The sequence below is a fragment of the Hyla sarda genome, chromosome 7, assembly GCF_029499605.1.
Source record: "Hyla sarda isolate aHylSar1 chromosome 7, aHylSar1.hap1, whole genome shotgun sequence".
NCBI lineage: Eukaryota > Metazoa > Chordata > Amphibia > Anura > Hylidae > Hyla > Hyla sarda.
This window is the reverse complement of record NC_079195.1, coordinates 175,535,639-175,561,176: the sequence shown is the minus strand read 5'-3', so window position 1 is coordinate 175,561,176 and position 25,538 is coordinate 175,535,639. Positions and strand designations below refer to the sequence as shown.

At 41.8% G+C, this 25,538-nt stretch overlaps 1 protein-coding gene across 6 annotated transcripts in view; it reads right to left on the bottom strand.

Moving 5' to 3' along the window:
• Positions 1 to 25,538, bottom strand: part of ZMIZ1 (zinc finger MIZ-type containing 1) — a 348,947-nt gene that overhangs the window by 120,226 nt on the left and 203,183 nt on the right. For all 6 annotated transcript variants that reach the window (XM_056531358.1, XM_056531360.1, XM_056531359.1 and 3 more), the window contains one exon: positions 23,031 to 23,108. The gene's annotated coding sequence lies outside the window, so the exon portion shown is untranslated. The remainder of the gene's footprint in view (positions 1 to 23,030; positions 23,109 to 25,538) is intronic.

Sequence of the window (25,538 nt, the reverse complement as noted above, 5' to 3'; positions counted from 1 at the left end):
CAATATATCTTGCTTAGGAGATTTGCTGCTTTAATAGAGAAATCCAAATGCTCGCAAACACAGAGGGCTAAATCTAAATCCTAATGTAAACCTGCGGATGAAGGTTGTTACATTGTTTTCATTAGCTGTAGCTGACGGTCTCGGCATCTCAAAGCCCTCGGCCGTTTCATTCCACATATTGAAACATACACTGCTCAAAAAAATAAAGGGAACACTAGGATAACACATCCTAGATCTGAATGAATGAACTAATTGTATGAAATACTTGCGTCTTTACAGAGTTCAATGTGCTGACAACAAACAAAAATTATCAATGGAAATCAAAATTTATCAACCCATGGAGGTCTGGATATGGAGTCTCACTCAAAATCAAAGTGGAAAACCACACTACAGGCTGATCCAACTTTATGTAATGTCCTTCAAACAAGTCAAAATGAGGCTCAGTAATGTGTGTGACCTCCACGTGCCCGTATGACCTCCCTACAATGCCTGGGCATGCTCCTGATGAGGTGGCAGATGATCTCCTGAGGGACGTCCTCCCAGACCTGGACTAAAGCATCGAGACATGATGTCCCAGATGTGCTCAATCGGATTCAGGTCTGGGGAACAGGAGGGCCAGTCCATAGCATCAATGTCTTCCTCTTGCAGGAACTGCTGACACTCCAGCCACATGTCTAGCATTGTCTTGCATTAGGAGGAACCCAGGGCCAACCGCACCAGCATATGGTCTCACAAGGGGTATGAGAATCTCATCTCGGTACCTACTGGAAGTCAGGCTACCTCTGGCAAGCACATGGAGGGCTGTGCAGCCCCCCAAAGAAATGCCACCCCACACCATTACTGACCCACCGCCAAACTGGTCATGCTGGATGATGTTGCAGGCAGAGAATGTTCTCGAAGCCTTCTCCAGACTGTTACATGTCCTCAGTGTGAACCTGCTTTCATCTGTGAAGAGCACAGGGCGCCAATGGTGAATTTGCCAATCTTGGTGTTCTCTGGCAAATGCCAAACATCCTGCACGGTGTTGGGCTGTAAGCACAAGCCCCACCTGTGGATGTCGGGCCCTCATACAACCCTCATGGAGTGGACACATGCACATTTGTGGCCTGCTGGAGGTAATTTTGCAGGGCTCTGGCTGTGCTCCTCCTGCTCTCCCTTGCACAAAGGCGGAGGAAGCGGTCCTCCTGGGTTATTGCCTTCCTACGGCCTCCTCCACATCTCCTGGTAGCGCCTCCATGCTCTGGACACTACGCTGACAGACACAGCAAACCTTCTTGCCACAGCTCTCTCAGGCTTGATGTGCCATCCTAGATGAGCTGCACTATCTGAGCCACTTGTGTGGGTTGTGGACTAAGTCTCATGCTACCACTAGAGTGAAAGCACCGCCAGCATTCAAAAGTGACCAAATCATCAGCCAGGAAGCATAGGAACTGAGAAGTGGTCTGTGGTCACCAACTGCAGAACCACTCCGTTATCGTTCCATTTGCACAACAGCATGTGAAATTGATTGTCAATCAGTGTTGCTTCCTGAGTGGACAGTGTGATCTATCCGAAGCATGACTGACTGAGTTACAGTGTGTTGTTCAAGTGTTCCCTTTATTTTTTTGAGCAGTTTACTTCTGACAGAGCCCTGTTCTTCTACCAGGGATTATTTTTGTTTATCATTAAAACACCTTTATTATATGGTTACTCAGGGAGCACCAATACTGGGGGCTTTATCTGCATTTAATTGTGGCAACTTAATGGGGAGCATCTTCAATGCTAGAGGTCTGGAAGTAGATATAAAGAATGTATAAGATTCTAAAAGCCTTTGATCAGCAGAAATGCACAACAGTAAGGAGAAAAATATACAAAAAGTCAGTTCAAGATGTTAAAAGTGGTTATCCAGGAAAAAACATATATGTATATATCTCAACTGGCTCCAGAAAGTTAAACAGATTTGTAGATGACTTCTATTAAAAAATCTTTAAAAAAAGGCCAGACATAACAAAGCCTGACCACTGTCTGATATGAGCACCAATCTAGGTGACAGCTAAGGTAGGGCCACATGAACGACTGCTAGATTTTTCAGGCGGCCCTTTATTTCTATCATTTGTTGGCTGCACGTCAACACTCACACAGAGATGTGTGGCTGATAAACAACAATTTTTTCGCAGGTTAAAGGCATACGATCAGCCGACAAGCACACTCATTCAATGGCTGATCACTGGGTCAATAACACAGAGAAATTAATAGACCTATCCCAAATCCAAATGTACTACAGATAGACTACCAGAAGTAGAGCACCTATTACAGTTTTGTATTCCTGCAAAGCCAACTACATTGGTAATTCATTTATTAAAGAGAAACAATAATAATTCTTGTGTATTCTATGAGGCACAACTTTGCGGACACTAAACACCCGAACACCCGTGCTTTCTACAATGCATACACCCAACCCAGAGAGGTTGCAGACAAGTCAAACACGGCCTCTGAAGGCGATGCCTGTTTCATTAAATCACACTGCATCCGGATCTACCCGCTTGGCTGAAGTATTTAGCCGTGTGCAAATCTGAGGCTTACAGGATCCATTTTCTATTTTTTTATTTTTATAGAGGAGGGAGAGAAAGCAAAGTGCACACTGCAGCAGTTAGATAGGGGGAAGTTGAAGCTAGGACACTGAAATTTAGACACTGTTCGGCTTGAAAGATGGAAAATAACTGGCTCATTTTGCTCTCCACCCAGCTCAGGCCATCCAGTATCTAGGGAGGTAGAAAGAAAGCCAATGCACTATCCTTGAATTGACAGCAATGAAGAAAGTCGATGCAGCAGTTAACCCCTTAATATCCTAATATACTTTTCCTTAGTGAAGAACAGATGTTTACAGGGCAAGTGGTCTAAAGTATTAGTAGTTTATTTACACCTACTATTGTAGTCTCTTCCGAAAAGATCAAAATTACATACAGATCCGCTAGTTTTTCCCTATTGCATGGATACGGGATTTAATTGATTTCAATTGGATTTTTAGAGCAGGCCAACATGGAAAGAAGTGATATGACATTCTTCTGTTAAAATTAATGGAAGCAGCATTTTTTTTTAGGTCCGCTTCAAAGCACACGGTTAAGGCCTGTGTGAACATAACCTTAGCCTTCTGTTAGGAGGTGATAGGCCAGTAATTTCTGACTCATACATGCAAAATGTATTATTTTTGGTTTCATTTTACATTCAAATACATGTATATCCTTATTTTATGTATTTATTTTTTACCAACTTTTACCATTACATTTACTGTTTACGGTAACTGTTGTCAGTTAGTGCCAATGTACACGTCCGTGTTTCAAGTCCACATGCTGTTCCTACTTTGAAAAATCTGGCACATTCTTAAAATGCCTAAGCTAAGTTTTAGTAAATCTGTGACAATGTGCATTTTTTGAGCTGCTGTCTAATATATTCTCCCTCTTTAACAGCCTCAATTTCAATGATGCAAAAGATAGTCAGGCCAGTTTTTTTTTTTTTTTATTCCTTATAGAACCCCTAAGCATTTGAGTGACTGTTAATAAGAAGATATAGAACAATAAGTTCTGAATAGTAGTTTTAGCAGATGACACACGAGCAAATGGAAAAATGGTTACACCAGCATTAAAAGGCTGGTGGTGTTTTGTGGTAAAGGTTACAGTCTGTGGAAAATATTGAACATATTTAGATATTATTTCCTTCCAAGGTTTGCCTCCAAAATATGGGTGTGGCATGCTAACCACCAGACCACTATTGTCATGGGTCTATTAAAACCTTCTCTGAGAAGGCTCCTGCCAATACTGTGGCATAAGTACAGTTAGCAAAACCCCTTTAACCTCTAATGTTCAGCTACAGAGGTAAACAGCAAGAAGCAAGCCCCAAAACATCTCCGCCTATTCTGGTTATGTCATACACTTAAAAAATAACCTCCACTATCCTCTGAATCCTGCATAACAAAGCTCAGTATAAGAGTCTGCAGACCCACACGACTATATATTACAGAAAAGCTCTTAATACCTCCGTACAATATGAAAAACTATATTTTATGATCACCACTAGCTAGTTCATCACTACCACTGGCAATGAGGGGTAAAGCAGGTAGAGGATAAAATTGATTACAGTCAGACAGCTGATCCCACCAGCATGTCTATTGACTTCAGAGTGTCGTATTTACGACTGCATTTCTGCTGGGAAGTTGATCCAATGTATCACTGTCCTTTACAGAGCTGAAATGGGTTAAGGATGAAGCCCAGCAAATGAATAGGTGGGGGTTGTTTGCAGTCTAAATTCTTCTAAAAGGTCTTCAAAGAGGGAGACAAAATGAATAGCATCTGCAGCTTATCTCTGCCTTGGCCCTCCGCTCCCTCCCTTTCTAGAAGGTGCTGCAAAACAACTATATCAGGTTGATCTAAGAGGAAGGATCCCTCTACTTCTAAAGTGCTATAAATTCTCAAATTCTACTTAAAGCAGTGGGTGTCGAATGAAGTGATGCTAAAGGAGAAGAAAATAGAGCACATGTAAAATAACAACTGCCTGTGGACACAAAACCTGAAATGTGAATATTAAAAAATGCAAGTAATGAATGAAGAGCGGGGAGGGGAATACAAGTACATGGCGGTATACGGTATGTGATGGCTGAGTAATTTACTATATGGTCACGTCACTTACAGTAGTGATAGCAATAACAAACATGTTTTCAGCTTATAGAGATGGTACTAGTTTGATGATCCTAGTTGGCTACATAATTTAACCTGATTTAGTGGCCTAAGATTTAGATGGGACATTGGTTATAAGAAGACAATCCTCACAGTAACCTTATGCTGACCTTCCTTTAGCTGAAAGCACCCCCACCACCACCATAAAACTCCAGCCCAGCTGTGTATTGATTTCAGAAGGAATGTGAACAGATTTTACAGCTGTCTTATCTATCAGAAAAGGGGGTAAAGGATGAGGTTTTAGCACAGTGTTACCTTGTTCACAGCTTCTACTTGCAGGGTTTTATTCATCAAGAGCCATACAATGAATGAAGTCAATAAACCCACACCTAAACCTGCTCAGACATCAAATTCTGCTGTCAGGAGGAAAGTGCATCCGGCAATAAACTGCGTCCTGTAACTGAGCTAAACATAAATGTTATTGGAGGCAGTAGGGCACATCAACCACCCAAAATATGAAGACAACCCCTGTTCATTTGCCCTATTAAGCTGAACATACACATAAAATATGAATTCGAGTAGAATACAGACATAGCGCACATCTACAATCTTGTATAATGATCTGGTTGCTTCTCAGCACAATATCAAAAACTAACAGGTTGTTAGTATACATTTTTGATCAAAAAGTACAAGCCCACTCGCCGCTGCGCCATTTTATGCTAGGGACGTTAGGGACCCACTCTGGATAGGTGGCCTTGACGTGGCGAGTGGGCTTGTACTTTTTGATCAAAAATGTATACTAACAACCTGTTAGTTTTTGATATTATGCTGAGAAGCAATCAGATCATTATACAAGATTGTAGATGTGCACCATGTCTGTTTCTTCTACCTGAATTCACACTGTGATTTCTATCCCCTCCTTTTTTTTTCTCTCTTTTTGAACATGTTGTTTGCACTCTTCCCCACCCCCTCAGCCTAACCCTATATTAGTAGTAATTAGCTACACATGGGCCAATTCTTTCCTAGCAGCCTCCCAGTCTGACTGGGAGAGCATGGTAAGTGGGCTATTACACCTTGTTCACACTGGTGTGGTGCCGTGCGGTGTCCGTTGCTGCCGTGGCGCCGTGTCTGCTGGGAGGTGCGGCCCATAGACTGGTTTCAGTGGCATTGGGGCCGCTCTGCCAGTGGATCGTTTCCCCCCCTGTGGGCATTGGTGTCGCGGCGGTGGTGGTCGCCGCCCGGTGCTGCGCCATTTTATGCTAGGGACGTTAGGGACCCACTCTGGATAGGTGGCCTTGACGTGGCGAGTGGGCTTGTACTTTTTGATCAAAAATGTATACTAACAACCTGTTAGTTTTTGATATTATGCTGAGAAGCAATCAGATCATTATACAAGATTGTAGATGTGCACCATGTCTGTTTCTTCTACCTGAATTCACACATAAAATAGCTGTCTGCTGAATGTACGATCAACAGCCACCTCTCTCGTTTTCCCCAATACAGAATCACGCTCTGCTGAGGAGTGGGAGAAAGCTGCATCCAGAGACATGTAGTGAAAGGGTGGTATTCAGCCAGTTCTCTCCAAGTCCCGCAAACCAGTTGTTAAAACTGCAGCTGGTTCTGCAAACCGGCGGGAAGCTGGATCCCCAAACCGGTTCTCTGCCTAAGTTACCTGTATTCAATTGTAAGCCCATCCTTAGGACGTGCTTAGAACTGAATTCTCAGTGGCCGGCAGTGTATAGGCTATACATTTGGCACACCCTGTAGGACTTGGCAGCATGATTACATAACGCTGATTGAACCAAGCGAGGCAAGCGCAGGAGTGGATGTGGGGTAGGTAAGTAAATTATATACAGTGGGACCCAGTATATGGCTTAATTTCATAAGTAGGGGACAGTATATACAGGATTAATTTATATATATGGTTCCAGTGTATTTAGTATGTTTATGGTGATCACTAGAGAGAAGCGAAGTTACAGTAATTCGATTCGTCACAAACTTCTCGGCTTGGCAGTTGCTGACTTTAGCCTGCATAAATTAGTTCAGCTTTCAGGTGCTCCGGTGGGCTGGAAAAGGTGGATAAAGACCTAGGAGAGAGTCTTCTAGGACTGTATCCACTTTTTTCCAGCCCGCCGGAGCCCCTGAAAGCTGAACTAATTTATGCAGGCTAAAGTCAGCAAACGCCGAGCCGCGAGGTTTGTGACGAATTGAATCACTAACTTCGCTCATCTCTAGTGATCACAATATGGAATACATTCATATGTAAAAAGGAAGATCGGATCCAGCTCTTGTGCAAATAAAAGACTGTGTTTATTCCCACATGACAACACAGGAACACAGGTAGGTAACGCGTTTCAAGCGCAGCAAGCGCTCTTAGAAATACAACAAAGGAAGGAAAGACAGATATTTATAGGTGGAGCAATCACACTGGGTCACAGGTCATGTGGTCTGGCGATATTAATCCCTTCTAAACTTCAAGGTTAACCCTCGTAGAATACACATAATAAAAACAATCATGTTTATTAATTACCATCAGAATAAAAGATATGCGTAAAAAACAAAACCTAAAAACAACATTAAGAATCAATGGATAAAGAGGTACTGAAGACCATAGATATGTATATAAGCAAGTGAATTGGTTTTGTGTGGAGGAGGAGTAATAGCAAACAGGGGAATGGTGTCCTGAGCATGATACAGTCCGTGTGGTGAAAATAAACCACACCATAATGCAACATATTCCGGACATAAAGCCCAGAAATTGATACTATGTAAGGGTGATCCTAGGGAGGACAAACGCAGGATTCAAGAAATATATATAAATAATTAATACCTACTGGTTTAATAATGTAAAACGACATCCTGGCATTTGTTCATACCCAGTGGCACCCGAGTGGAAAGTTTTAAAATCCAAAAAAACTCCCTATTTAAAAGCTTTTGTTTGTGGTCTCCTCCTCTCAGACTGGTTCACTCTTTCAATGGCTGAAAATTGTAATGATGAAAAACTACCTTAATGCATCTTGGCACAGTGTTTGGAAACTGCAGATACATTCTTGGACAAGAAGTGGAGAATATCAGACAAATATCAGACAAAAGTCTCACTTTCAGTGGGTTTGTGGTTCAGCCGACATATTGCATGTGACAAGTTATGCATGACACCAAATAGACCACATAGGCGATATTACAATTGATATACTGTTTGATCAGATATGTAGTATTATTAACATAAGATGTAAAGGATTTGGTGACATGCATAACTGTGCAGCAAGTACAACAGCTGTGACCACTGTATGAGAATTGTATGGAGTGGTAAACACAATGGGGGATGGGCTAGTATTATTCTTCATTTTTGGTTTGCGCGAATTATTTAATAGTTCCATGCGACTCTTGTTGAATGCAATGTTCCTAGCCCTTTCCAATGACCACTTGGGGTAACCACGGGCTGCCAGGTGAGATTGGATGGCATCTGCTTCTCATAAGAAATCTGTGTCAGTAGTACAATTCCTGCATGCCCGAATCATCTCACCCAACGACAGGTTCTTGATGACATGTGGTGGGTGACACGAGCGGGCACACAGGATTTAACAGACGTCCTTTTTTGATACGTTGTGGAAAAAATTAAATTTTTCTCGGCATCACTCAGGTTTAAATCTAAAAAAGAAACAGCGTGGTTGTGGTGTGACAGTAAAACATAAATTACAAGTGTTGGAGTTGAGGTATGATGTAAATAATTCTGGTAGAGTCGCCACACTGGGACTCCATATAAATATGAGATCATCGATGTAGCGACCGTACCAGATCAGGCTGGCTGTCAACAAAGGGGTTATCTGGAGAAAACAAATAGTTGCATTCCCACCAACACATGAAAATGTTAGCTAATGAAGGGGAAAATTTTGCCCCCATTGAAGCTCCAGTAATTTGGAGAGAAACAACAGCCGTCATGAAAAACAGCCGACATGAAAAAATTGTGCTCCAACAAAAAAGTGACTGCCACACCCAAAAACTCACACAGTTCAGAGGGATAAGATGAATAGACAGATAGAAACCACTTAAGTGCAACTATTGCCAAATTGTAGGGGATGAGTAGAGTGATGTCACATCAGCAGATACCCATGAATAGCCCGGAGACCATTCAAGCACATCAAGATTTTCTAAGAGGTGCTTGGTGTCTTGGATGTATGCCGGAATTTGGGGAATCAAGGGTTGAAAGAGTGTGTCAACCCAGGTGCATAAATTATCATTTAGAGAGCCAATACCAGCAACACTTGGCCTGCAGGGTGGTGGAAAACAGAGCTTGTGAATCTTGGGAAGGGAATGAAAAATGGGAATAATGGGGTGTTCTACTAAAATAAAATCAGCCTCTCTAGAAGTAAAAGAAGCTACCCTCCTTAACAAGATTCATAAGCTATGTAAGTTGGTGTTAAAAGATGTCTGTGGGATTAGACTTAAGGACACGGTAGTTGTGTCTGACAGCATGTCCAAATGTATACGTCTATATAGACCTTTACCTAAAATAATGACAGCGCTGCCTTTGTTGGCCTGTCGAAATCTAAGGTCATCAGCTGTGGACAGGCTATCAAGAACTTCCCTCTTAAAATGGGTTAAATTGGATGTACCACATATGGATGTCTCGATTGCCTCCGGAAAAGAATCCAGGACCGATGTCCTAAATGCAATAGGATAAAAGTTAGAATTATGGGTGTTAAAGCTGGGAGTCTTATCAGGGGCAACTGGGTTATGACCTTGTAACTGATTTAATTGTGATACAGACATTAGATCCTGGAAAGCAAAAACAATCGCTTTAAATCGCTTTCAGACTGAGCGTTTTCCCAATGATTCTCAAAACCAACAGAATCTATATGCGAGAAATCACCATTCAGGGTTTTAATATCATTAAACTCATTTGCAGATAAATCATTTGCATTAGACAGAACATCAAAATGTCTGCATATTGTGATTCCCCTAAGAAAACGATTAACGTCAAGAAGTGTCCAAAGCGAATCAAACTGTGTGGTGGGTGAAAAGGAAAGTCCGACTGATAATACTGAGACTTGCTGTGCAGACAGGATTTTGGCCGAGATATTGTAAATGGGTGCAATTACTTCTTTCTCTCCTTGCGATAGCGTGTGCTGCGCCTTTCAGGTTCTGTGCTTGTGGCCCACCCGCCATTTTTTGGTGCTGATGTACGGGAAGAAGACACAGTGTGTGAATGAGGAGTGGCTGTGTTAACTGGTCTGATGGCCCTATCCCCATTCTTGCAAGCTTACAGCACTTGAAACGCGTAACGTACCTGTGTTGTAATAAACACAGTCTTTTATTTGCACAAGAGCTGGATCCGATCTTCCTTTTTTCCATTTGCTATGCTGGTGCTGTTCAGCACCTGGATCCAGGCTCCACCTGTCCAGGGCGGGGTGAGCTGCACTTCTCTTTGCGTTTGGTTTCCTTGGATTATCCGTGCTCCCCACGCCAGCCTGCAACCCGACATGCATTTTCTTCACCGGGTCCAAAGATGTCCTCCACCAGCACTTGTTTGAAATCCATGGAGGACAGGCAGGCACGTATGGACAGTATGTTACAGACTCTGGGAACTTGTGGATCTACGGATGCACATGTTGGACCTAGAGGGAGTGCTTTTACACGAATATGGCTGGACATATCCTCTCTCCAGAAATACATGTCACAAAATATGATTCTGCGAGGCTTGAGGATTAAGAAGTTCCCCACTACTGTTTACTAAGAGCAGTTTAAAAGAGAGTGGCAGGACCTTTTAACTTATTCCTCAATGCGGTTTGTCAAGTTGATCATTTGGCACGAACAACAGGCTCTTGAGGAGGTGAGAAATAAAATCACTACTTTGCAAGTTAATGTGGTTAAATATGCTGAACATGAACTTTTCAATGAGCTTGATGCTAACATTAACGAAAAGCTGACCCAGTTAGAGACATCTATCGCGGACACTATACCAGTTAAATATTTGAGATGTACAGGACTACAAGTCCAACACTGTATTTAACTGGCCTCAGCTGAGTACTATATCGAACACACCACATTCCATTCTTAAGAAATCCTATACTAAAAGACGTTATAAACAGAAGTCATAATAAGAAACGTGGTGATGCACGAGTTAACTTTAGCTCCACTGAGTTTGAATCTTCAGACTCCGCTTCTGAACATAGGGAGGCTGTGAATAATCAGAATGGGGATAGTACCATCATACCAGTTAACACAGCCACTCCTCGTTCACACAGTTTGTCTTCCTCCCGTACATCAGCGCCAAAAAACGGCGGGTGGGCCTCAAGTACAGAACCCGAAAGGTGCAGCACACGCTTTCGCAAGGAGAAGTAGTAACCCTATCGATTTACAATATCTCTGCCAAAATTCTGTCTGCACAGCAAGTCTCAGTATTATCAGTCGGACTTTCCTTTTCACCCACCACACAGTGTGATTTGCTTCGGACCCTTCTTGACGTTAATCGTTTTGTTAGGGGAATCACAATATTCAGACATTTTGATGTTATATATAATGCAAATGATTTATCTGCAAATGAGTTAAATGATCTTAAAACCCTGAATGGTGATTTCTCGCATATAGATTCTTTTGGTTATGAGAATCATTGGAAAAACGCTCAGTCTGAATGCTATTTAATTGTTGGTTTTTCTTTTCAGGATCTAATGTCTGTATCACAATTAAATCAGCTACAAGATCATAACCCGGTTGCCCCTGATAAGACTCCCAGCTTTAATGCCCTGGAAGTATGTGCATTACAGGAATTTCCCAACCTTTATCTCTACAGTTGTTTCAAAACTACTGTTCCCATCATGCTCTTCTGTCTGCATGATGGGAGTTGTAGTTTCGCAACAGCTGGAGAGTTCACATGGGGGGGCACCTCATTCATTGTTTTAAGGGACAGAGGTATGATTCGCTTCACAGCACAGTGGCAATATAATATTTGGGGGCTCTGCATGTGGTAGTTTTCACTCAGGGGAACAGTGTTAGGAATCATAATTAGAGGCACAATTTGTGGCAGTATTATACTCAGGGGCATGGTGTGTGGAAGTATTATATCAGGGGCATAGTGTTTGACATAATTCTATTTAGAAATACAGCATGTGGCAGTATTATATTCAGGGCACAGTGTGTGACAGTAATTATACCAAGGGCACAGTGTGTGGCAGTATTATACCAGGGGCACAGTATGTGGCAGTTATATATTTAGGGGCACAGTGTGTGCCACATACTGTGCCCCTGGTATAATACTGCCACACACTGTACCCCTGAATATATAACTGCCACATACTGTGCCCCTGGTATAATACTGCCAGTTATATATTCAGGAGCACAGTGTGTGGCAGTATTATACCAGGGCACAGCGTGTGGCAGTATTATACCAGGGGCACAGTGTGGTGACAGATTGAGAATGATTATGACTTATTAAATACTAATTATGCTCTACAACAGGCAGCACCTATTTCTGGCATGGCACTGTGGCCGCTAGGTGTGAACCAGGTCTTAGCGTGTAGCTCGGACCTTCACCGGATGGCAGACCTGGAAAAGCGGACCCCTACTATTTTAATACCCCTGTTTTAGATAAAGGTCTATATAGACGTATACATTTGGACATGCTGTCAGACACAAGTACCTACTGTGTCCTTAAGTCTGATCCTACAGACATCTTCCAACACCAACTTACACAGCTTATGAATCTTGTTAAGGAGGGTGGCTTCTTTACTTCTAGAGAGGCTGATTTTATTTTAGTAGAACACCCCATTATTTCCATTTTTTATTCCCTTCCAAAGACTCACAAGCTCTGTTTTCCACCACCCTGCAGGCCAATTGGTGCAGGTATTGGCTCTCTAAACAATAATTTATGCCCCTGGGTTGACACTCTTTGAACCCTTGATTCCCCAAATTTCTGCATACATCCAAGACACCAAGCAACTCAGAAAATCTTGAGGTGCTTGAACGGTCTCAGGACTATTCATGGATATCTGCTGATGTGACATCACTCTACTCAGTCATCCCCCACAATTTGGCAATAGTTGCACTCAAGTGGTTTCTATCTGTCTATTCATTTTATCCCTCTGAACTGTGTGAGTTTTTTGGGAGTGGCAGTCACTTTTTTTCCTGGAGCACAATTTTTTCATGTTTAACAGCTGTTTTTTTCCCTCCAAATTAATGGAGCTTCAATGGGGCTAAACTTTCCCCTTCATTATGGTAATAACTCAATTATGAATTATGGTCATAAAAATATTAATTATGAAAAATGAAAAATTTTGAAAATGATCAAAAATATTAAAATTATAACCTGGTGAATTGTAGACAAAGCTAATCAATACAATTCACATCTGAGTCTGACTATTTCCTCAGATATCAACAAGTTCTTTTAACCCCTTAAGGACCCGGAGTTTTTCCATTTTCATTTTTTCCTCCTTACCTTTAAAAAATCACAACTCTTTCAATCTTTCAGCTAAAAATCCATATAATTGCTTATTTTTTGCGCCACCAATTCTACTTTGTAATGACGTCAGTCATTTTACTCAAAAGTCTATGGCAAAACGGAAAAAAAAAATCAATGAGAGACAAAATTGAAATAAAAACGCCATTTTGTAAATTTTGGGGGCTTCCGTTTCTGCACAGTACATTTTTCAGTAAAAATTATACCTTCTTTTTATTCTGTAGGTCCATACGGTTAAAATGATACCCTACTTATGTAGGTTTGATTTTGTCGTACTTCTGGAAAAAAAATCCAAACTATATGCAGGAAAATTTATACGTTTAAAATTGTCATTTTTGTCATTGTCATTTTTATTTTTCCACGCATGGGGCGGTATGAGGGCTCATTTTTTTGCGCCGTGATCTGAAGTTTTTAGCAGAATCTTTTTGCACGCACGCCATTGACCGTGCGGTTTAATTAATTATACATTTTTATAATTCGGACCTTTCCACACGCGGCGATACCACATATGTTTATTTTTATTTACACTGTTTTTTTTTTGTTTTTTTTATGGGAAAAGGGGGATGATTCAAACTTTTAATAGGGGAGGGGTTAAATGATCTTTATTCACTTTTTTTTCAGTGTTATAGCTCCCATAGGGACCTATAACACTTCACACACTGATCTTTTACATTGATCACTGGTTTTGATATCGTGGCCCCGCGATATAGATCAGGAGCGGACTCAGGGTGTACAGGTACACCCTGGGTCCTTAACAGGTTAATGACAGGATGACATTAACGCTTAAGGATGTAGTTTTGCAATATACAATAATACACAGGTATTATAAAAGTATGCAGATTTATTGGTTATAAGATTATTAACATAAATGAGTAACACACACAATGATATTTGCAAATGAATATCAATTAGATATGTTAGTAAACATTGAAAGTTTGTTAATCGACTACATATAGTAGAACACTACATGTGAGTAGTGAGTAACTTGTTACAATGAAACAAAAGCTACTAGGTTAGGATTATCATAAGAAAAAGGTTACATCTCACTATGTCCAGAGGGAACCTTATGATATCAAGGTGGGCCATATCTAATCATAGACATTTCAATATGGAATGTTAAATACACTCCCCGCCCCTTCTAACCAACTACAAACCACATGATTCCAAGAATGAGCACATCCACCTAAGGATATAAACATGGAAGAACTATGATATACTTCCACCCCATTCTGGACTATTTTCTATACATGATCTTGGTAAGACATTAAGACAAATAGCAGAGTTTTATGATCTTGCTATACTATATTTTAGGAGGAAGAACTTGAAACACGTTTCCTGTGTGGGAAATATACTTATAACACTTAGTTTGAGAAGTAGGAATTCTATCAATATGTCTAAGCAATTATTTCATGCTTTGATAGATTATGAGTCTTGATTCTTCTGCAGGTAGAATGAAGTCTCGCAATATCCTAAAACTAAAATCTCAATGTGGAGATGATTAAATAATTTTATTTATTTATTCGCCACTCTAAATGGCATAATTCCATCCACATTATCCAAATTGGCCTTAATTAAATGGAATACCATTTTCGTGTCTCTTACCAAGTCTACGTAAGAACCTTGCTTCTGTTCTGAGGAACGCTGAACAATCCATCTCATCGTCATGGATAGCCATTGGTCTAGTACCATGTGATCAGTCTGTCTTGCTGGGATCTCACATGGCTTTTCCCCCTTGTTGGACCTCTTTCCTGTGTCTTTTTTGTGTTCTCTACTGCCATTCCCTAACATCTAGTTTACCAGACTTTTTAATTAGTTAGACACACCCTCCTAAATTGGAGTTCCCCCAATGAATGTAGGTTGGGTGTTTACATATGGTAATGACTATGACATCACTATAATACCCAGAATGCATTGAGCATATCACCCATAATGCCTTTCCTGTCAGTGTAATGTCAACTACCCATACGCTAGGGGGTGCTTTTGCATAAACAATTAGCATCATTACCATTAAGGGTTAACTGACAATAACTGGTCTCAAACCCACATTCCACACTTGACGTTTGGAGCCATAATTAAAAATTTAGGGATTATTTTTGACATATATAAGTAATCAAAACATTGTTTCTCCAGACAGATTCAACAACTAGACATTTTCAACACTATCAAATTTATGGGAAAGATAATAACTGTCACGATTCGGTTGGCTGGAGGTGGATCCTCTGTGCCAGAGAGGGATTGGCGTGGACCGTGTTGGTGGACCGGTTCTAAGTTGCTACTGGTATTCACCAGAGCCCACCGCAAAGCGGGATGGTCTTGCAGCGGCGGTAGCAACCAGGTCGTATCCACCAGCAACGGCTCAACCTCTCTGACTGCTGAAGATAGGCGCGGTACAAGGGAGTAGACAAGAGCAAGGTCGGACGTAGCAGAAGGTCAGGGCAGGCAGCAAGGATCGTAGTCAGGGGCAACGGCAGGAGGTCTGGAACACAGGCTAGGAACACACAAGGGAACGCTTTCACTGGCACAATGGCAACAAGATCCGGCAAGGGAGTGCAGGGGAAGTGATGTATAAATAGGGAGTGCACAGGTGAACACACTAATCAAGCCTGCTGCGCCAATCAGTGGCGCAGTGGCCCTTTAAATTGCAGAGACCCGGCGCGCGCGCGCCCTAAGGAGCGGGGCCACGCGCGCCGGGACAAGACCGACGGGGAGCGAGTCAGGTACGGGAGCCGGGATGCGCATCGCGAGCGGGCGCCTCCCGCATCGCGAATCGCATCCCGGCTGAGAGAGACATTGCAGCGCATCCGGTCAGCAGGTCTGACCGGGGCGCTGCAAATGCGAGGAAGTTGCGAGCGCTCCGGGGAGGAGCGGGGACCCGGAGCGCTCGGCGTAACAATAACACAATGGATGATTCTCTAACACAGATGTGTGAATGTCTAGAGAATGTAACTAGCCCCCTTATCTATCTTTTCTAAACAGCCATAAATATCTAAAGAGACAACAAGTATTCTCTTAGACTGGCACTTTTTGTAGAGATGGAACTTTAGAATACACTGTAGTCTATTTAGAACATACAACAAAATGGCCAACATCATGCTATTATGCTATGAAACAGTGATTCATTTTTGGGGCCTACAATAAGTACGACAATTAGCTAAGATTTTCATGTGTTGGTGGGAATGCAACTATTTGTTTTCTCCAGATAACCCCTTTGTTGACAGCCTGATCTGGTACGGTCGCTACATCGACGATCACATATTTATATGGGGTCCTGGTTTACTTCATATGGGGTTTACTTCATACCTCAACTCCAACACTTAGAATTTGTTTTACTGTCACATACCACAACCACTCTGTTTCTTTTTTAGATTTAAACCTGAGGGGTGATGCAGAGAAAAATTTTATTTAATTTTTTCCACAACATATAGCAAAAGCACTTCAGTTAACTCAATCCTGTTACCGCTCGTGTCACCCACCACATGTCATCAAGAACCTGCCGGTGGGTGAGATGATTCGGGCACGCAGGAACTGTACTACTGACACTGATCTCTTACGAGAAGCAGAAGCCATCCAATCCCGCCTGGCAGCCCGTGGTTACCCCAAGTGGTCATTGGATAGGGCTAGGAACATTGCATTCAACAAGAGTCGCATGGAACTATTAAATAGTACCGTAAACAAAAAATTAAGAATAATACTAGCCCATCTCCCATTGTGTTTACCATTCCGTGCAGTACTGTGTTCTTATCCATTTGTAAAATTATTCACACTTACATGCCCATGATCTTGTCAGAACTACTTTTTAGCTGTGAAGAAATCAGGATACAGGTGTGTAGCTTAAAGGGCCCCACAATTGGCCAAATTGTATCCCCTAGTTTTTTTCTTAGCTCACGACCTGTGTCCTCCATGTGGTTATCCTTGCTCGTATAAATGTGGTCACAGTCGTTGTACTTGCTGTACAGTTATGCCTGTCAACAAATCCTTTACATCTTATGTTAATAATACTACATATCTGATAAAACAGTATATCAATTGCAATATCACCTATGTGGTCTATTTGGTGTCATGCATAACTTGTCACATGCAATATGTCTGCTGTACCCCAAACCCACTAAAAGTGAAACTTCGCAAACATTTGTATGATATTCTCCACTTCTTGTCCAAGAATGTATCTGAAGTTTCCAAACACTGGGCCGAGATGCAGCAAGGTAGTTTTTCATCATTACAATTTTCAGCCATTGAAAGAGTGAACCAGTCTGAGAGGAGGAGACCACAAACAAAAGCTTTTAAAAAGGGTACCACTGGGTATGAACAAATGCCAGGATATCGTTTTACATTATTGAATCGGTGTAGCTTCAAGATGCTCACCGGCTCAGGTGGGCGCAGGAACTACTGACAAGTTAAACAAGTTGGAGATAAAAACTTTATTCCCAAGATGCAATGCATTTCACTGTGATTGCACAGCTTCTTCAGGCATCAGGTTGCCTGAAGAAGCTGCGCAATCACAGTGAAACTAGAATAAAGGAATAAAGTTTTTATCTCCTACTTGTTTAACTTGTGAGTGGTTCCTGCACCCACCTGAGCCTGCGAGCATCTTGAAGCTACACAGATTCGATATATCCTATTGAGCCGGCGGGCAGCGGACAACTATTTTATGTGCATTACCATTGTTGTGTATGGGGCTGCACAACATCTCAGGGTGAACGGTTTTGAAACATTCTCTCCTCCACCCTCATATCCTTGTTTTAATTGCACCATGGAGCGCTCTCACCTTTATTTTTAGATTGTTTTACATTATTAAACCAGTAGGTATTCATTATTAATATATATTTCTTGAATCCTGCGTTTGTCCTCCCTAGGATCACCCTGCATAGTATCAATGTCTGGGCTTTATTTATATCCGGAATATGTTGCATTATGGTGTGGTTTATTTTCACCACACAGATTGTATCATGCTCAGGACACCATTCCCCTGTTTGCTATTACTCCTCCTCCCCACAAAACCAATTCACTTGCTTATATACATATCTATGGTCTTCAATACCTCTTTATCCATTGATTCCAAATTTTTTTTTTCCATATATCTTTTATTCTGATGGTAATTAATAAACATTATTGTTTTTATTATTATACTAGCCGAGTACCCGGCGTTGCCCGATTTTTCCTTCCTAATCCTTGTTGGGGAGGAAAATAAACAAAGGAGGAAGCTTTTGACTTCATATCCCGACCTCCTATCTCGACCTCCTTTCCCCGACCTCCTTTCCCGTCCTCCTATCACAACCTCCTATCCCATCCTCCTATCTCGACCTCCTATCTCGACCTCCTATCTCGACCTCCTAACCCGGTCCTCCTATCCCGTCCTCATACCCCGACCTCCTATCTTGACCTCTCATCCCGTCCTCATATTACGACCTGTAATATGTGACCAGGTATTGAAATATCTCCAGCTGTACAGAAGTTATGTGGGAACATACATTTCCCATTGATTTGCATGGGACTTTAAACAAAACCCCCGACCCTCACAAATGGGGGTAGTTAAGGGTTAAATTAACTATCCTATATTTTAAGTGGATATATAAGTAACATGTGTGCCAAGTTTCATGTTAATATCTTTAGCCGTTTGGACGTGATACTGGAACATACACACATACATACATACATACATACACACACACGTTGAGTTTTATATATATAGAAGTGCATTCTACGAGGGTTAACCATGAAGTTTAGAAGGGGTTAATATGACCTGTGACCCGGTGTGATTGCTCCACCTATAAATATCCATGTTTTTCCTTCCTTTGTTGTATGACAGAGTGCTTGCAGCACTTGAAACGCATTACCTGTGTTCCTGTGTTGTCATGTTGGAATAAACACAGTTTTTTATTTGCACAAGAGCTGGATCCGATCTTCCTTTTTTTCCCATTTGCTATGCAGGTGCCGTCCAGCATCTGGATCCGTGCTCCACCTGTCCAGGGAAGGGTGAGCTGGACTTCTCTTTGCATTTACATTCATATGTGTTACAGTATATCGGATAAATTCATATATGGGGTTACAGTATATGTAATATATGGTACTCATATATAGAGATTACAGTGTATGGAATAAATCTATATGTGGGGTTACAGTATATTACTTTATTGATATATGGGGGCACAGTATATCATTTATTCATAAAGGGGCACAGTATATATTTAATTGATAATGGGGCACAGTATATAATAATTTTTTATATGACAAAACAGTATATAATTAATTCATATTTAGAAGTACAGTATCCAAAGAACTTATCTGTGGGACACAGTGTACTATAATGAATTTTAGGGGGCATGGTGTGTTTTGAATTTCAGGACTATGGTATATAATATGAAGAATATCTGGAAAAAAGTGAATTACTTAAAGTTATAGCAAAATCTGTTTGTAATGACCACTAGAATGCCGATACTAAAGTGTAAAGGATTCCTCCAGTGGACTTTTTTTTAATCCAGTCTGCCTAGGCTGCTGGAATAAAAATATGCTTAAAAGGGAACCAATCATCAGATTTTTTTTCCTATATATCGCTTGGCAAAGTGTTATATAGAGTAAACTCTTTATCCCCACCATCCCCGGGTACGCTCCTGCCTGCAGGGATGGTGAGGATATGAACTTATAAACTAGTCCCCGCCAGCCCCACAAGTAGTCCCTTGGGTGGGGAGCTCCTATTACCTACTCCTGTTATTTCGGCAGGCAGATACGCCCACTCGGCTTGATTGACGGGCCGTGTCATCACTTTGCTCCCTCTGTTCAGTGAAAAGAGAGATGATACGGCCCGTCAATCAAGCTGAGGGGGCGATGCTGTCGGCCGAAGTAACAGGAGTAGTTAAGAGGAGCTCCCCGCCCAGGGGACTACTTGCGGGGCCAGCACGGTTAGTTTACAAGTCCACAACATTACCATCCCTGGGGGGCAGGAGTGTCCCCCGGGGATGGTAAGAATAAAGATTTTACCCTATATAACACTTTGCCAAGGGTTATATAGGGTTAAATCTGATGATTGGTTCTCTCTAGACTTACCTTCCACTGCTCTCCCAGTACCCCAGATATCCACATCCCACCCCCAGTCTTCTTGCAGCTTCCCGACATGTCACACTGCAGCTCAGACAATGGATGTCCTGCTTTTAAGACTGAATATAAGGGGGGGGGGGGAATAAATGGTGGCTTATACCATCCAGTGGCTCCCAATATTGACAGACACTCCAAGCAGAAAAGCAAGCACAATTATAGAATATGTGTCAACATAAGTCTAATAATAAACACTTTCTGTTCTCTTAAAAAAAAACTTTTCAGCAGTCTCCTCATTATCATCACAGACAGGTTTACAATAAAAGTGGACACCAGTAGATAGATAAGATGGGATCAGGCCATTTAAGATATGTCATGGTTAGTGCTCCCTTCTCCTGCACAATGACCTTATCTGCACAGATCACAGAGCATGCCTAAAAAAATATTTCCATAGATCGTAATGAAACAGCTCCAGACTATTGTTTCCAATGTCCATGTAGCTCATATAAATCATAGCAGCTCAGACAAGATAGCTATATAACATACTAAAAATAAAAAAAATAAAAAAATTAAGGTGATCAATATCCTTAAATAAGTTACTCCAACAACATGTAAATTATATTTTCTGCCTGTATTAGAAAAAAAATCCAGTGGTTGGGCATCCACATTTATTACCTGGGTGTGGACCCCTGTATATAATTTTGCCCAGGAACCTCCACCAACCCTCTGCCCATCCGCTTTTAGTATAGCCTCAATGTAGAATAGTTTTTTTTATCTAAACACAGTGAATGGAAAGCTTTCGGCTGCACATCCATTTAGATTCTATGAACGCTCTCCTATTTACTAAAGGTTTTTCTAAGCAATTTATGTCTTAATAAAGCATCTCCTGCAGGTTAAATAAAGGAAACGCCCGTCGTACTTGTTGAATTCCAATGACCTTTAAATAGCAGATCTTGGCATCATTATGTGATTGTACATTTTATAGATCATAAAGCAATGCAGCAGCGCTGCCACCTTCCCTCCTGCCCCTCCCAGCCTAACCTCTCTCATCCTCAGCCTCCCTCCCCAACCCCCTCATGTTCCTCCTCTGTTTATGAAGTCTCAGGAAATACCACAGAACACATTCTCCTCTCCACCAGTGAAATGAGACCATGTGACCTGCGAGGACCTGCATTTCTCACAGAGAAAAATATTTTATTTCAGGAGTCAGGCACTGGGAGTCTGCACCTCCTCCACCTCCCCCCACTTCAGTGATCAGCAGTTTTTTCTTTCCTGGCTAACATACTGTATTCATTTCTTCCCTTGAATCAAAGGCCGAGGCTCATTTCATGTTGACTGGCTCCCAGCCCTAAAAAGCCTTTCATGATCTGACCGACTCACTTCACTCTAGCATTCTTCCGAGAAAAGCATTTCAGGTCAATGTGCTATCTAGGTCTACATTGTCATCTGCAAGAATGTAAAGGTGTCTGGCATTAGCAAGCTTAAAGTGACATAACCTCCTCCAATATACTGTTATACTTCAAGTTAAGTACAACCAAGCAGCCCTTGATACAGGCTTGTACTTATATAGTGTTCATACGTACAGCTGTTTCCACCATCAAAGACTAGCTGGTTAAAGACGATAATTTAAAGGGGTACTCCGGTTCTTACACATCTTATCCCTTATCCAAAGGATAGGGGATAAGATGCCTGATCGCGGGAGTCCCGCAGCTGGGGACGCACGCGATCATGCACGCGGCACCCCGTTTGTAATCAGTCCCCGGAGCGTGTTTGCGGCGTCCCGAACAGCTTACAGGACACCGGGAGGGACCTTACCTGCCTCCTCGGTGTCTGCTCCGTGCCGGGATCCCCTGCATGGCTGGCGCTCTCCTTCGTCGTCATCACGCCGTCGCGTAGTATAGCAACGTGATGGCAGCGACAGAGAGCGAGGATACCCGGCAGCAGAGACGTTCCGGAGCGACGGGGACACCCCGGGGATGCAGCAACAGCAATGGAGGGCGACATCCAGGGCAGCGGTGACGGGTCCGGAGCGGCTAGGACACGTGAGTATTACCTCCTATACCAGTGGTCTTCAACCTGCGGACCTCCAGATGTTGAAAAACTACAACTCCTGGCATGCCCGGACAGCTAATGGCTGTCCGGGCTTGCTGGGAGTTGTAGTTTTGCAACATCTGGAGGTCTGCAGGTTGAAGGTTCAGAATCTTTTTTTTTCTAGATTTTCACCCTTTAAAATTGGGTGCGTCTTATATGACGAAGCGTCTTATATGGCGTAAAATACGGTACTTTACTCTGGAGGGGGTTGAGAAACAGAAATGAAGACATGGGAATAGAGTAGAGTTGTACAGAATAAGAAAAACATTCTTCCAGAAACAGCATCACAGCACCAATGTCTTTAGGTTGATTCTGGTATTGTGGCAAAAGATTTAAAAAAAAATATGGGGGAAAAAAGAGCAACCTTGTTTTTGTAATTCTGATTTGTTGCTCTGAGAAAAAGACACCAAAAGCAGATTTAAAAGGTAATGTGCCATCAAAATATATCCTATTGTTTAAAATCAGGATTTTAACCATATTTTTTTTTAAGGAATTTGTGGTGATGTATTTCAAAATGTTTTATTTTTCATCTATATTTTATAATAATCCTGAAACCTTGCAACTTCCAATTTGGCCACTAGGGCTAATACTAAACTGAGACTTCCTGTCCTGTTCATATCATTTCCCAGAAATGCCTTTCTCCACAGCACAGATGGGAGTATAATGAAAGGTGACTGCGAGGCCCTACCGCCAAAGTATGCGGCAGCGCACGCTGCAACAGGACATTCAGCCAGTGAAATTTTGCTGGCTAAATGTCCGAAGTGTTGACGAGGCCTTAGGGGGGGGGTTAAGAATTAAAAAAAACTCACCTGCATTTCCCAATGCACTTTTTCCCTTCAGGCTTTTAGTGCTTGCTTTTCGTCTTTCACTTGTCTAAATCCATTCTCCTGAAATAAATTGCAAGACAAATTAGTTTAAAATTATACAGAATCTTACAATCATATAATTTTTAGGGAATCGTGTACATGCATGCCAAAAAGAGACAAAGCCAAAGCACCGTACAGCAGTAGCACATCAATGTTTAATAGTAAAGCAAGTCATTGGTGATCCAAATCAATCTCTGTGAAACATGAATATAATTTCTAGTACATTGAGGATGGGATACCCAAGATCTATATATCCATTTATAAATCGCTATGTTAAAAGCAGCTCGGTTCTAAAATATCAATAGGTCTTAAGTGAAATCTTGTTTGAAGACAGCTATTACCTGCAATTCTAGCAATTGACTAATACACCAATGGAGAACATACAGCCAGTGGGCCATATAAGAACCCCCCTGGGGGGGTCTCAACATTCCAGAGGGGAAAATGTGGAGAGGCAAGAACCGCAACAGGTGTCCTAGCCCATCCTAGAATGAGAATTTTCTAATGCTTGCAGTCTTTAGGGACTCTATTTGTGGCCACTAGAGGCCAAGGGCATCTCTTCTTCCAGGACTTGCACAATAAATGACGTCACCATGAGTGTCCAAAAGGTAGAGATGCTCTCGGCCTCTAGTGGCTGCAGAACAAAGCTGATGATATGCGTTAATTAACCCCTTTCCGTTATATGACAAATACCCATTACAGGGCGTTCGTGGGCTGAGCCGAAGCAACCTGAGCGGGATATGGCTGTCACACACAGCCAAGGTCCCACCATAACTGCCAGGAACGAAGCTCCGATCCTGAGAGTTAACCCTGTAGTTGCTGTGGTCAGTGAGACTGCTGTATCTACAGGTCTGATAGGGGGAGGGGGCTCAACCTGTCACCCATCAGATACCCCGCCATGTGATCACCAGAGCGCTCACCCCCATCCTTCATTAGCATAATAATGAAGGGGAGGGGGGCGAAAGGGGATTATGTAGGAGACGGGAACTTGGCCACCTGGTTTTCCGCCTCCAATGAGCGCTGGGGGTGCATTAGGAATTAAATTATTTAAAAGCAAAATGCAGAACCTATTGAACACATTTCAGTGAGAAATCCCTCATTTTACAGTCAGTGCGGGTGAACTAGCTGTCAGATTCTTTTTAAGGCCAAAACAGGTGGCGTCATTAAGGGGTTAAATGTTTGACCAAACATAGCGGTTCATTTTGAAGTTGATAATCTTGTTTGGCCTGCGAATGAGCTTAAATATATCCAAATAAGCCCTGGCAGAAAAAAAGGTTCTAGTATAAATCACCTGGCTATCATTGGCAGTCTCACAAGCATGCATTCTTTGCTCTATTCATTTAGGATAAGGAACTTTTGTTCTTGTGATTTGTGGGGGTCCTACTGGTCAGACCCCATGATCAGATACTTTTTTTTTATCTTAAAACTGATATAGTAAGAAAATTAATCAGCACAATTTCTAGCTATTAAGTCCTGTCTATTGCAACACCTACAATTCCTCTACACAGAGGTCATTAAAAAGTACCAGACACCGAATAAACTTTTCTAAATTAACTCAGGCTATGTTCCCCAACTACTCCTAACACCCCTTAAGCCCTTAAAAAGAAAGAAATTCAGAGCTTTAAAAAGCTGTGTATCATACCTTTCTTCTTGCTCACATAGTGCAATTTACCAACAGGAGAAAGTGGTGTTTGCAAGCAGGCATAACATCACTGAAGCCTGCTGGGGGACCACTTCAGCCCTCACAAATTGCAGAGCTGAGATGAATAGAAGACCTCAGGCTCTCTACATGTTTCAGTCTGTGTTGCCATCAGTGAGGTTCTTCTGCAGCTTTCAGTCTTTCTGCACGAATCTGTGGAGCTTTCACTTTCTGTGCAGCTGTCAATCAAGCTCAGTGCAGAGAAACACTTCCTGAGTTTGGACTCCTGCCAGGCCCGGGAGGAGACCAAACTCACTGTATTAATTGTGGCAGGTAACAGAACAGAGCCACCTATAGTGGCCGTTTTTTATATGACATTTTAAACATATTTATGTTGATAATTTTAAAAACCAAGTGAATGGGAAAGTGTCTGCTAATTACACAAGGAACACTATATTAAAAGTTTTATTTGGCGACAGGAACTCTTTAAGTGATAAAAGTCTGCCACCACTGAGAGGAGCCATGACATTTAATGCATACTGTTCGACTGTTCTTAATAACACAACATGCAATACGCTCACCCTAGTGGTAGCAGAATTTTAACATTAGATTGTGGAAAAACAGATCTCCAACTGCAATAAAAGATATATTCATGTGTACCTGTCTCTTTAAAAATATTTTTTTTCCCCTTGTTATAGAGACACGTCAAAGGTTTGATCGTTAGAATGAGCAGTCCCCACTCTGAGACATCCCATAGACTTGTATTATAAGACCATCTTGGTAATGTTGCTTAGACTTCGGAAACAACAAATGAA